A 14691-nucleotide genomic window follows, 5' to 3' on the forward strand; every position below is an offset into this window, starting at 1 on the left:
TGGGGTCACGAAGAGTCAGACACGACTGAAATAACTGAACAACAACAAAATGCTCTGGATGGATTTTTTTTTAAAGCCAGGGGACTAAATGTGAGATTAAAAATAGCTGCTTTGTTTGGAATTATAATTGAATGTCAACCATGATTAAATATTGTAATATCAGATGAAAGCCTTTCATGATGTTCTGATAAATTTACATCATGAAAATGCTTATTATTATGGAAAGGAATATGCCACGAAATTGGTGAAAGTCAATAACCCTGTCTTGGTTTTTGGCTAGAAAAGAGTGTGCCTCACTGGAACACAGACTTTGCTTTCTCTAGAGCAGATATGGGACAAAAATGACATGCTGCATAAGCTCAGAAATCTTTTTCAGAATACAAATTGACCCCAACTTGAAAGTCTAGGGAGTGATTGTGTGTCTAGAGCGGTATTTTAAGGCAAACCTCTCTTGATGAGTACAGCTGGGCTCTTGTGTAGTAAAGCTCTCTGGGACTCTCTTTTATAGTGGGCACATTTTACTAAGCAATCATTTCTTTTTTTATGAAGACAGCTTTCTTGGTCAGCCCAGTCTTATGATGATTCCCCAAGTTGTAGACTGTTATGTTTTCATGATGTGATTATTTTTTCTTTTTACTGGAAGGCAGGAGAATTTGTTGAGGTAAAGGATTTAATTTAGAAATGCTGTTCTTTTGAACTGCTAAGCTAGCCCAAGGTTTTCCAGCCTAATCTTTAAGTGGATTTTGTTGCCTACCGATTTTGAGTAACGGTATAAGACCCAGAATAGGATTTGTGAGTTTCTTATGAAATCTTCTATCCAGATGTGTGGTGTTGATCTGATAAGATGCTCAGTCTTGGTTTGTTATTTCTGAATTCTCCAATAATTATTTGGCCTTTGTATTAGTTCTTCTCATTTATTTTCCCTCTCTTCTTTGAAATGAAGACATTGGACCTTATCAGTATTTCTAAAATTAATTGGGCCATATGATACATTTATGTTTCCAGTCTATTTCCATAATCCAATGCTAAACTGGAGGCATGGGGTAAAAGTATTGAAAAACTCCTGGAATAAATTATGTGTGGGTGGATTTTTTCAGCAAAATTAGGCCCTAGTTTTATCCAGAAAATTGCCAGAGGTAGTAAGTTTTGATAAAAATATTTCCATATTTAATATTTTAGAGTATTAGCCCTACTAAGTATGGACAGGCCTATCACCAGTTAGTAGAATGATTATAAACTGATGAAGTTTTCAGCCATGGTAGCCCATGAAACAAAGAAAAAAAGATTAAATAGCCCTTAGTTCTATCTAGCTCACTTTGGCATCCATATTTATGGAGTGGTGTAAAAGAGAGAAGAGGATGCCAGGAAATTGTCTATAAACATTACTTTTACTATTGGTACTCTAGACATGAAATCCTTGTCCAGTGAGACTCTGGGAGGAACCAAGTCATACCAATATTGACATCCTTACTGTGCATGAAACAGCTGATGTGGGACTCGTATCAAAGCAGTTATTTACGTGGTTGGACCTTTGAGTCATTAGAGTAAGGATATAAACCAAGATCCAAATAGAAAAATGGATAAATATGAGAACATGTACCATACCGCTGTAAGAGCTCCAATTTGACCTAATTTAGATAAACTGGAGATGCTCAGAAATGACAACTGGAATAAGGAAATGACACTGACTTGGACTATGGAAGTGTAATTGGTGTGTAATTGTGAGGGGTCCAAAAGAGTCCTCCAAATGGATTAGCCAACAAGCACTTTATCTCCTTGACACATGAGGAGATGTGGCTAGCAAGATGTTAGTTGAGAATATAAACTTGTTTATATAAACCTTATGGAAGAGAATGGTGGCTATCTGGGAGTAGCATAGTTTCATAAAATAATGTGAAGCAATGGAGGAAGGAGAAATGAAATCTTTAGAAAAGTCATCCATAGCAGATTAAATGATTAGCCCAGGGTCACATAGCCAGTATGTCACAGGGGAGACTTGAACCCAGGTCTTTTTGGCTTTGAGGTCAAATGCCTGTCTGTCTGTCTCTCTTGACTATGCCATTTTGCCTCTTTTATCCTTAATATCAGCATATTTGTGATACTTCAAGATTTGCAAAGTGCTTTTGTATATATCCTCACTTGATATGTAGGAAGTTGAGTTTCTTAGAGGTTACATATATTGCCCTTCATTACACAGCTAGTAAGTACCTGAAGCAAGATTTTGAACCCAATTCTCCTAAGACAGCATTGTTAGAAAGGCTGCACTGAATAGTGCATGAAGTATCAGACACTATTTGTGTTTCCACAGTTCTCAGCAGTGATGTCATGCTACTAATAAAGCTTATTATAATACTCATTATCAGTTATGTTTTTCTTATAATCGTTTGGGAACCTTGTTCATGGAATGTTGTTGATAATTTCCCCCTTTTTATACAACGTATTATACAACATTTTAAACATACATGTATTTATTCTAACTGGTAGTCTCTACACCTTAGCAATTTGGATGAGTAATGAAGACTCAAGGTTATAAAATTTTTGTTTTATAGTCTAACTTTATAGGCTAATGCACATTAATATCTTAAACTCCCTAGAATTTGAATCTAAAGGTTAAGGACATGAAACTGTATTAATAGATAACATCTTGGCAAGGATAACTAAACACATTTGGGTGGTGCTGGAATTCATATTCAGTTTTATAATAAGGTTAGATTCTGTAAATAGCATCTACATTTTAAAAAATATTTTTGTGGCATAGAACCACTTTAAAGTGAGGAAGATGCATGGAAGGAAATGTTGAGGTGTATATAGTTGAAAGTTTAGTGGAAAGGGTACTGGACTTTGAAGCCAGTAAACTGGGGTTCCAGTCATGGCTCTGAAAATAAATGTTTTGATAACTTGCAAGCAACTTATCTTCTATAATTCTCAGTTTCTTCATTTGTAATATGGGGATGATAGTTAGTTTACCCATCTCACAAGGCTGTTATAAGGAGATGCTTTGTAGGTCTATATACATGTGAGCTATTGTCTATGTTGGTTACTGTTTCCTTCTACTTTTTTTCTACTCTCCTCCTCTACCTTGCCCATACTTCTGTAGCTACAGTTGTTGATTGGATGGGTAAGAATGCTAGATAAGAATTAGTGACTTTTATTTCCTGGATGTGGCTTGGGAAAAAACTCCAACAGAAGCAACCTTTGGGATACAGCATGAGTTGTCCCTAGACAGAAATAGAGCAGTGATTTGTGATAGCCTGTTTTTCTACTCTACCTTGTGGCAAACATTCTGGATGCTGAAGATCCTAACTTTTCATAGACTCTAGTCAGAATCCTATAACCTCAGAATCTCAATGACCATCTAGTCCAACCCAGACCCACTGGGTTGAATCCTCACTGAAACATACCCATTAAGTGGTCGTCTGTTTTCTGCCAGAAAACTATTGAAAAGGAACCTATCACTTCCATTTTACTTTTGAACAATTCTATTAGAATTAGAAAATTTTCCCTGACATCAAGGCTAGATTGGTTTCTTTATAAATTCTACTTACTACTCCTGGTTCTTTAGTAAAAAAAAAAAAAAAGCAACAAAAACAAACTAGATCCTTTCCCACATGGCAGTTTGTGAGATACTTGGAGATCAAGTACCGCATAGCCCCTTGAGCCTTCTCCTGTCCAGGTTAACCCTCCACCTCCAGTTACTTCAACTCATTCTCCCATGTCATGGATTCAACCATACTGGTTGCCTCTAGAAGGCAGATAAGAATTTGTAGTTACTTAATATGTAGGAATTTAGTACAGTTCATTTTATCAATCAGTCAAAAGCCATTAGTCTGCTATGTGCCAAGCACTTTACCAGTTAATGGGACATACAAACACAAAAGTCAGAAATTCACTGCCTTCAGTCTAATTTTATGATTACACATTTCAGAATAAAAGCACCCTACTTTAGTATTTTATTGTAGCAAGGAGGTAAGTGATCCTGGGTTCTAAAAGACTATCCAGTGAAATGTGACCCCTTATAGATTGTGCAGTGGATAGAGGGCTGACCCTGGAGTCAGGAAGATCTGAGTCCAAATTTGACCTCAGATGCTTAGTAGCTGTATGATGTTGGGCAAGTCATTTAATTCTGTTGGCTTCAGTTTCCTCATCTGTCAAATGAGTTGGAAAAGGAAATGGCAAACCACTCCAGCATCTTTGTTAAGAAAACCCAAAAGGGGCCATGAAGAGTCAGACATGACAGAACAACAACAAACAACAGCCTCCTCCACTCGTCCCTCTGATTCACTCAGGGCCCTTTACACTGTGATTGACCTGTCTATTGAATCAGGCTAATATTTCTGTAGTTACTTATTCATTTTAACATGCTTTTGTTCTATGTAAATCAAGTAAATCAAAATCCAACAGCTGGTTTGTCATGGAAGATTACATAATCTAAAACTGATGAAAGGATCAATGTGAACTTAGTTTCTATATAAAAGAGAAATCTTACATAAAAGGAACAGAAACCTCGGAAGCAAACAAGAGACTTCCAGACTGTTCCCTGTAAACTGATACTGTAGTTACTTTACTTGCCCAGTCATATTGATTGAAAATACTTTTTTTTGCAAACCTTTATGGAGTCATAGAAACTTAGAATTGGAAGGAAACCTTAGAGGTTATCTGGTCAAAAATATCTGCAGTACTTGACTCAGAAATTCCTCCCAATACTTAGAAATTGAAGGGATAATTGACATTGCCATCAGAGTTCAAGCAGCCACTACTTTTTGCTATAGTTTGTCCTATGCACATCACATAGTAGCATCTTAAAATGATTACATTTTACTGTAAGAATGTTATAATTGAGTAATGGGTTCACAAATCATAGGTATTATCCTGTCATGAAGCCAAAGATAAAACTTTAAATAAAGATAATCGCTCAAAATAGTAAAATGGTTCTCAATCCTATATAATAGATATAAATGTGCCATATGCATTGCTTTTAGGAGAGGTTCTGATTTACAACAATGTAAAAATATCCTTTTCTCATAAATATAGCTGCTAACTAACATATCTGTCTCTCTCTGTCCATCCATCTACCCATCTAGCGTTTGTATTTTGGGGATTGGTTGGGGACTGCGATTTCATTGGTGTGAGGAACTCCCAGCAAATTGGCACCTTCTTGACTGCTTATGGTCTGAGAATTGGCCAGGGCACTATTGAGTGACTTTCTTGGAGTCATACTATCAGTATACATAAGGCAGAGACAGGATCAGAACCATGTTCTTTCTGACTCTAAAGCCAATTTTCTATCCATTTTCCCCTACTGTTTCTCACAGCTAACTGTGAGTAAAGTTCTTTACTGAGATCTCTTTACACCAATGAAATCACAGTCCCCAGCCTACTCCCAAAATATAACTAGATAATAGATGGATAGATAGATACTCACTATATACATAGAACTATATACACACATAGACATACAAATATATATAATACATAGAGTATACAAGATAATATATCTATTTATACTTATTAGTAAACTAGAAATATTTAACTGTTGACTTTCTTAGAATTTAGAAGGAATTTTTAGAGATGATTCAATTCTCTTATTAAAAAAAAAGCTTTCTGTAGAGGTTTAAGCTGATGCTTTATTTTTCTCTTGCTAAATTTCCCTGTAGGAAGCAAAAACATCCATTGACCTGAAGCTTTGCTTAAAGTTTAGGTGTTCAATTTGTAGATGTTAATGCTAGGTGTTTTTTTTTTTCTACTGCAAAGCATTTTTTAAAAAGTAAAAGCTGACCTAACATTTCTTTCTTTTGCCTTCTCAGGCTAACTATTCAGTATCACAGTTTAATAGATTCAGTTCAGTTCAACAAATATTTTAGTGCCTGTTATTGTGTATGTGGTTGAACTCTAAGAGACCTTCTCATTCAGTCCCCTCATTTTACATATGAGCAAACTGAGACCTGAAAGATTAAGGGATTGTTTTAGGTCTCTATCCCAGTCTATTAAATCTGCTTTGGGACCTAAAGACCTTCACAAAAGTCATATCAAACACTGATGCTAAAAGCAGTAAGCCTTTAATATGGATATGTTTTAATTCACACAAGGGAAGAACTAAGTTTTAGAATGAGACACTAGGGTTGGAAGGGACAATAAAGGGTAATAAAGGATGGGGTTGAAGAGGGGGAAGGGCAATCAAGAAAGCAACCAGAGAGATCACTAGAACCTTTGGCAGGGTGATTGTCAGGCTACATACAGTAGGAGGAGGAAGGAATCAACAATGGTACTGTATGAGTCTGCCCTCCAGACCTGGCACATCTAGGTCATGTTCAACATAGTATGATAGCCCACACATAACAGGGCTGTAGCTGGGGGAGGACTATGGATTTTCTAGGGTGTGGAAACTTTTTGCTCAGACATATCTAGATTCATGTCTCTGACTTCACAGGTGGGGACATGCCAGGTATTGAGCCTGTGAGCTTTTTACTCTAGAAGGAGCTAACATGGAAAATTGTGAGAAAGGAAGGGAGTGTTATACAGGAGGACGGGATGTGACCCTGTAGCAAGGGATCTCTATGGATCTCAGGCAAGTGGGAATATCACAGTCAGACACTTAGGAGCAGAGCCAATAATGAATTATTGCTTTTAGAACCAGTGATGCTGCGCCCACTCCTTCCATCTTTTTCTAAAGAGAAAGCTCACTGGTTCATACCATTTGAGTTTTCAGCTTCCTGGTTGGTTCACACAGGACCATAAGTGGTTTGTTGTTAGGGTAGCTCATCTGTTGTTCTTCTTGCCAGCAATGTGACCAGCTACTGACTTTTCACATGATAGTCTTTCAGTATTGAGCTATCACCAGTATTTTGTTTTGTTGTGGATCATTCATTAGTTGTGTGTGTGTATTTAAAAAAAAATTGTTTATTTTATTTGGAACTTGAGAAATATCAAGTCAACAGAACATTTCCATATGCATTATAGAACTAGAGGATTGTTCATGAAACCATAAATCTATTATGTAGAACTTACTTTTCTACTTAAACATTTATAAATTCAACTTGTAATTTTTGAAATTGGCCTGCTTGTCTATGTTTCCCTCTGACCTTCTCTCTGTTCTCTTTTGTTGGGGAAAGAGAAAGACTCTATGCTTCTCCCTCCTATGCACCATCTCCATTTAAGGGGAAAAAAAAAACCTTTGTAATGAAATTGCATAGTCAAGCAAAACAGATTCCAACTTTTAGTCATGTCAAAAACCGCATGTCTCATTTTGTATCTTCTGATACTGCATTTTGAGTCTATCATCTCTCTGAGCAAAGGTCAGTATTTGTTTCATCATTGGTACTTTGAAATCACCTAGTCATTTCATTGATCAGAATTCTTAAGTCATTTACATTTGGTTGCCTTTACAGTGTTGTTGTCGTTGTCTTCATTGTTCTTCTGGTTTTGCTTACTTTACTTTGCATCAGTTTGTGTGAGTCTTCCCAGGTTTCTCTGAAACTGGCCCTTTCATTCTTACTATGCAGAAAGAGTATTCCATCACATTAATATACCATAATCCATTCAACCATGCCACCAATTAATGGACACTCACCATAGTTTCTAATCCTTTGCCACTGCAGAAAGAAGTGCTATAAATATTTTTGCACATATGCATTATTTTCCCCTTCCTTCGACCCCAGTTTCAGATTAACTGCATAGACTAATTATACATGTGCCATTGACTTGTGTTCAAAAGTTAGCACTGTATGGATGTGGCAGAAATGAGTCCACATGACTTTACATCTCCTGGTTAATTTTCTTCCTATGCAGCTGTCTGCCCAGAGGTGGTTACCAAAACACATGTATTTCATTGCCTTCCTATTCATGTATCCCCTGTAATGCATGTTAGATTCATAAATAGATGCTTAACACAAAATATATGTTGGGTCAATATTTTGAGTATTTCAGCTGCCTGCCATAATTTACCTCACATTTCTTTTCTTCTGCCTATTTATTCTCTTCACATTCACTTTAGGCATTTAAAGATAGCAATATAGGTCTTCTGGGATTGTAAGTGAGAATTATAATATTTTCCAGGCCTATAATAACCTTCTGCATACCTCAAGCATTCATTAGCACTAAAGGGAACTAGTTTCAGGATTAGAACTGCACCTGCTGAATTGTTCAAATGTATAATCTAAACTTTGGTTTCTTAAAATGTTTTAATTGGATTTTTCCTTACCAATGTTTAATTTTGTCATTTTTTTGGTAGTTTTTGCATTAATTGCCATCACTGTTAAGATCTGAGACAAGGTGGTGTTGATGCTAGCTGAAGAAAATTTCTACGGCCTACATATAGCTTGCTTGTACGGTAAGATTCTTTGCCTTTTTTTTTTTCTTTCTCAAGTTATTTCATTCCTGTTGGCCTTTTAGTTCTGCAGTTTAATTTCTGATGCCTCAGCAAAGGCTCACAGTGTCAAAAAGGTTATCTTAGAGCACAGATCTTAATCACCAAATTAAGAATTTAAGTGATAAGCATTTATCTTAACACTCATTTTATCCAAATCTCTTTTTGAGAACAAAATGTTATTAGCTCTTCATATTCAGGAGATAATTATCTAGTTTTTGAGACTTCTTTCTTTTTCCCATCCTACCCAGGAGTGTTTTGCCTCCTACCTCCCCTTTAATTTTCATTAGCCTAGATTTTGACCATTTTTAATTTTTCATCCACATCTCTACTTTGTGTCTGAGTAGGAGGAATTAAAAAAACCAAACACACATGAAACATTAACTGGTCAATTCAACTACTGTTACTTTAATTGAAAATTTGGAGATGATTACTAGAACTGAAGATGAGTAATTGAAATGAGGATTTGGATTACTTTTGGATTTAAATTATCTATTAACTCTAAAGTCTACAGGTATCTCTTGACATAGAGATACAGAAGGTTATAGTACATATAACATTGAATTGGGAGGCAGAAAACCTGAATTTTAGCCATTTGACCTTGGACAAATGACTTTTACTTCTCACACTCATTTTTCTCATATATAAAATAGTATGATATCTTTCTTGCCTACTTTGGGGTTGTTCTAAAAGTCAAATGAGGTAATTTATGTGAATGCTGTTTGAAAACACTTGAGCCCTGGGTAAATATAAGCTGGTATATTGCCAATGAGATAGCCATAGCAGCCTCTATGAATAAGCATGCGTATTTCCAGGGTAAATTTGCAAAATATAAATAACTTTCTTCCTCAAAGGCAAAACCAAAATATTTATTCAGGTACCAGAAAGCCAATTCCACCATGGTAACAGAGAAGTTTATACACATCACCAATCCAGGGAGTACCACCGTCCCCAAGACCTCCCTCCCTTAGTCCTCCCCACAAACAAGCTCCCTTAGGCAAAATTCTTCCCTCTCTCACTCATGCCAGATGTTCTGCCTCACTCTCTCTTCCTGTTCCACCCTTCCTGCTCCACCCATTTGGCAAGTTCTTCCAACCATGGACTTCATGTGATTCAAACTCCCTGTGGCTCAGGCTCTATCACAGCAGTCAACTGGGCTCAAGCTCAAAGCAGGTCACATATACCTCTTAATGGGCAGGAAAGATCTTCCCATTCCATTAACATTACAGCTGGTGGTGTATAACAAAAATAAACTCATGATCTTTCATGCATCTTTCCAGTCTAATAGTCATCCTTGACTCCATGTCCATGCTCTCCTTCACCTCTTCAAGCAAGCACCAAACTTCTGGTATCCAGAAGCAGATTAAAATGTAATTGATAAATGTTTAAAAAAATAAATAAATATTCTATATAACATAGTGTTTATTTGTGATTATCCAAACCAATAAGTGAATCCATAGGGATTCATTTCTATTTGAGATTGACACCACTGCTCTATATTATATTCCATATCCATAACTGCCTTATCCACTCATATAGCCACCACCTCAGAGCAGACCCAAATCACTTCTTACTTTGACAATTGTTTTAACCTCCTAATTGGCTTTTCTGTCTCAAACTTCCCCTTCCAATCTATCCTTCACATAGCTACCAAACTGATTTTCCTACAGTGCAAATCCTACTGTGTTGCATTCTTTTATACTTAAACTCAAGAAGCTCTCTACTGCCTTCAGGATCCAATGCAAACTTTTCCGTTGGGTATTTCAAACTCTTCACAAGCTGTCCCCATCCTATCTTTACAACTTAATACATGTGACTTACAAAATAGTGCATGTTACTGCCCTCCACATAATAGTCCCTTAATAAATGCATGTTGATTGATTCTTGGAAACAAGAATGAAAGTGAAATTTCATGAATGAAATACTATTTTCTCATTGGTTTAATTGAATAAGGGAAGTTATACTTAGTGGTTCCATAGGAGGATGTCTTTATACATGCTAGTGATTATCATCATTTGAGATAAATGAGATCTTTCTATCACTGAATATCTCAAACTTATCCTTTTATTCCCGTCTGCTTTCATTCCTTCTTTCTTCTTTCCCCCTCATTGTTCCTATAGTATAACCTGTACTGTTACTTCATTCATAGATGCTTATTAATATTTCATCTGAGGTCAGGACAGCTGTGTATAATACAGTTTCTTTTTTTGACTAAAGAAAAATGCCTAGAATGTGGTAATGGTAGATGATTCTTCCTTTAAGAAAGTAAAGTAATAATATTTTTGAAGAAATGTCTTTTATTGCAGCAAATTACATTAGAATTTTCCAAGGATTACATCCAGTTATGGGAGAAAAAAATAGTTACAGTTATACAAACTAGGAAATGAGTGTTTGTTTTTACGTATATTAATATAGATTGTACCATCTGTTTTCTGATGACTTTAATGTCAAGGTTTTATTACTGCTATTCTGAAAGCTACTATTTCTGGATCTCTTTCTCTCTTCTTCCCTACCAAATCACTCTCGTTAGGCCCAAATTCCTGTACTAAACATATATAAGAGCTCTAAAAGTCATGATTCAAAGTTGGAAGTAGGTGGATTTCAGATAAATGTGAAGAATAGCGTTTCTGATAATTAGAATTACATTAAGTGCAGTTGATAACTTCCAAAATTTTTTTCAGTGCAGTAGATGGTCTCCAGACCATAGTTTTGTAGAAAAGTCATCATTAGGATGAAATAGCTTATTATATCCTCATTAACTTGACATGTGCCCAAGAGCTTGGATAACTAAGAGCAGTAGTTTGAGAGATACAGCTGCAGCAACCAATCAGCGTGTAGGGAAGAAGTACAGAAAGCTGGTTTCTGCCCTCTGTTTAATTTTTTTATTGTATTCTTTTTTAAATGCATTTATTTGCTTTTAGTTTACAACATTCAGTTCCACAATCCCTTGAGTTTCAAATTTTCTCCCCTTTCCTCTCCTCCCCCCTCCCCTATCATGGCAGCATGCAATCAAATATAGGATCTACAAATACCTTCACATTAAACATTAGTCAAGTTGTAAAGAAGGATTATAACCAATGGAGTGAGCAATGAGCAAAAAGAAACAAAACAAAACAAAAGAGAGTAAGTAGTTTGCTTCAACCTGCATTCAGACTCTGTAGTTCTTTCTCTGGATATGGATAGCCCTTTCCATCCTGAGTCTTTTGGAGTTGGCTTATAGCCTTGCATTGCCGAGAGGAGCCCAGTCTATCAAAGTTAGTCATCACATATACGTTGTGTCTGTAATTGTGTACAAAGTTCTCCTGGTTCTGCTCTCCTCACTCAACATCAGTTTATATAAGTGTCTCCAGGTTATTATGAACTCCTTCTGCTCCTCATTTCTTATAGCACAATAGTATTCCTTAACCTTTATATGCCACAACTTGTTTAACCATTCCCCAATTGGTAGACATCCCCTTGATTTCCAATTCTTTGCTACCACAAAAAGAGCTGCTATAAATATTTTTGTACATGTGTGTCCTTTTTCCGCTTCTATGATCATTTTGGGATACAGCCTTAGAAGTGGTATTGTTGGGTCAAAGGGTATATACTTATTTATAGCCCTTTGTCTGTCCACCATTTATTAGGCAAGCATTTATTAAGCACTTACTATTTGCCAGGCACTATGTTAAGTGGTGGGCACTGTGCTAAGCACTGTCAGTTTGTGTATTTTTAAAAGAAAACCAAACCAAACCAAGATGAATGTGTGGGTAGGTAGGGTCACATCCATTTAGTCCACACACATTTCCAAATTAAAGAAAAATATGTGTTTTATGGCTTTCCTTTGCCTCCTAACTTCTTTTCCCTTTTACCATTGCCGTGGGTAGGAGAGGAACAGAACAAAGACAAGATGAACAAGAGAAACATATTCAGGGCAAGATTTCTGCTTTTCAAACATTTACAGTTAAAACCTTTAATAATGTCATCAGATTTTTAGATATTCTCTATCCCTCTCTCCATAATGGTTGTTCCAGTCTTTTTTCTTCTCTTCTCAAGCCTCCAACAAGCATCCTATCTCCTGAACTTCTTTCCTCTTCAAGGTCCTCACCTCATACTTTGCGAGAAAAATTGAGTGTCCACTTAAGGCTTTCTTCCCTTCTCCTCTTCCCATAACTCCTTGACATCCTTATTGACCATTTCCCCTTTTTACTACTTTCTTTGATAAAGGGGCCCTTCCCCAAGGCCAGCTCTTCTACATGTGCCTTTAATCCTATTCCTCTCCCACAATCACTAGCAGATTGTTCCTACCATCATCCCCCTGGTATCTCTAATCTTTGATCTCTCCCTATTTTTCTGTGTTGCTTATGAACAAATCCAAGTCTGCCCCTTCTTCAAAAAAAAACAACCTCAAAAAACAAACCACTTAGTAGATTGTTATACCTAACTATTGCTCTTTATCTCTCCTTCCCTTCTTGTCCAAACTCCTTTAAAAAGCCATCTAAGCTTGAGCCCTCCACATCTTCTCTAATTTTATTTCTTACAGTCAGCACTCAAAACCAGAGATCTCCTGACCACCAAATGTAATGGATTTTCCTCACTCCTTATTCCCCTTGACTTCTTGGCCGACCTTGACTCTGCTGACTGTCCTCTCCCTCTGGATACTGTCATCCAGTGCTCCTCTTACCTGTTGGAACTGATGCTGCCCACAAGTATGTCCAAACTTCCCACCCTTCATCCTTAAAAACCCTCACCAGACCCTGCCATACTGGCAAATAGTCATCTTATATTTCTTCTTCCTTTGCCTACCAAACTCCTGAAAAAACAAGCTGCATATCTACTTCCTCTCCATTCACTCACATCTTCACCCTTTGAAATCTGACTTCTGACCTTGTCACTGAACTGCAACTGATCTCCCAAAGTTATTGGTGATTCAATGGATAGAACATCGGGGCCTTGGACTCAAAAACAGCTGAGTTCACATCTGACCTCAGATTACTAACTGGTTTTTTTAACCCCGGGCAAGTCACATAACCCCTGTTTGCCTAACTTTCCTCATCATGAAATGAGGATAATAACAGTTCCTACCTTCACACAGGATTGTTGTGAGCATCAAATAAGATAATATTTGTGCCACATAGTAAGCAGTATTATTAGCTATTATTATATAGTTATATAATAACATATATAACTATATATAATATAACATATATAACTATGTTTATAGTTATATATGTTATATTGCTATTTATTATTGTTATTGATTATTTTTATTATCTAACTGTCAAATCTAATGGCCTTTTTCATTCTTCAATATTTTTGACCACTGCTATATTTGGCACTGTTGACCACTCTCTCCTCCTGAATACTCTCTCCTCTTGGGACATTCTTCTCCTACTTCTTCTCCTACCTGTCTTACTGATCCTCCTAAGACTTCTTTGTTGGTTTATCACTGATGACAAACCTCCTATTTATGGGTGCACTCAAGGCTTTCCCTAGGACCTAGACTCTTCTGTGTATTCTGTCTGTTGATGACCTTCTCAGCTACCATGGATTTAATTACCTTTATGCAAATGATTCACTTATCTATTCAGTCTATCCAGTCCCATGTCTGAACTCTCTAGTTCCATTTCACCAGCTAATTATTAGAATTTTCAAACTGGATGTTCTGTAATCATCTAAAACTAAATATGTTCAAACCAGAATTAATTAGCTTCCATTCCTGCTCTCTGCCACCCCCATATGCGTCTTCTAAATTTCCTCGTTACAGTGGCAGGCATCATATTTCTTCTGGTTACTCAAATTTCAACCTTGGTGTCATCGTCAACCTACCACTCTCAACTCACATAACCATTCAGTTGCCAAATCTTGTTTCAGTCTCCACAAAGTCTGTGGTCAATGTCCCCTCCTCTTCCCTCAACACAGCCACCACCTGAGTTCAGGCCTTCATCATCTTTCTGCAAATAGTCCTCCTTGGTCTCCCTGCCGAAAGCCTCTCACTGCTCCAATCCATCTTCTATACAGTTCCTAACACAGAGTTATCCATCCCTCATTTCTGTGTCTTTGCTCTGACTACCCCCCTTTCCTGGAATGTACTACTCCCTTATCATCTCTGACTCTTAGAAACCCTGGTGTTCTTAAAGACAGTTCATTATATTAATTCATCATATTAATATTTACTTACATGTGTGTGTATAAATTTGGCCCTCACAACCCTGGGAAAGCAGTGCTATTTTTATCCCCCTTTTATAGATAAGGAAACTGAGGCTGAGAGAGGTTAAGTGATTTACTAAGGTCACACAACTAGTAAGTATCCAAGGCAGGATTTGAACTCAGGCCTTCTTATCTCCATG

General features: G+C 36.8%; 1 protein-coding gene across 3 annotated transcripts in view; it reads left to right on the plus strand.

Annotated features, from left to right (window-relative positions):
• Window positions 1-14691, plus strand: part of WASF3 (WASP family member 3) — a 187151-nt gene that overhangs the window by 84648 nt on the left and 87812 nt on the right. For 2 of the 3 annotated variants that reach the window (XM_069079758.1, XM_069079761.1), the window contains exon 2: window positions 8228-8326. The gene's annotated coding sequence lies outside the window, so the exon portion shown is untranslated. The remainder of the gene's footprint in view (window positions 1-8227; window positions 8327-14691) is intronic. The other variant, XM_069079760.1, reaches the window with a different exon arrangement.

Source organism: Petaurus breviceps, unplaced genomic scaffold (genome assembly GCF_028583685.1).
Source record: "Petaurus breviceps papuanus isolate PSGF00001 unplaced genomic scaffold, PetGlider_PUasm1.0 91133, whole genome shotgun sequence".
In the NCBI taxonomy this organism is placed as follows: Eukaryota; Metazoa; Chordata; class Mammalia; order Diprotodontia; family Petauridae; genus Petaurus; species Petaurus breviceps.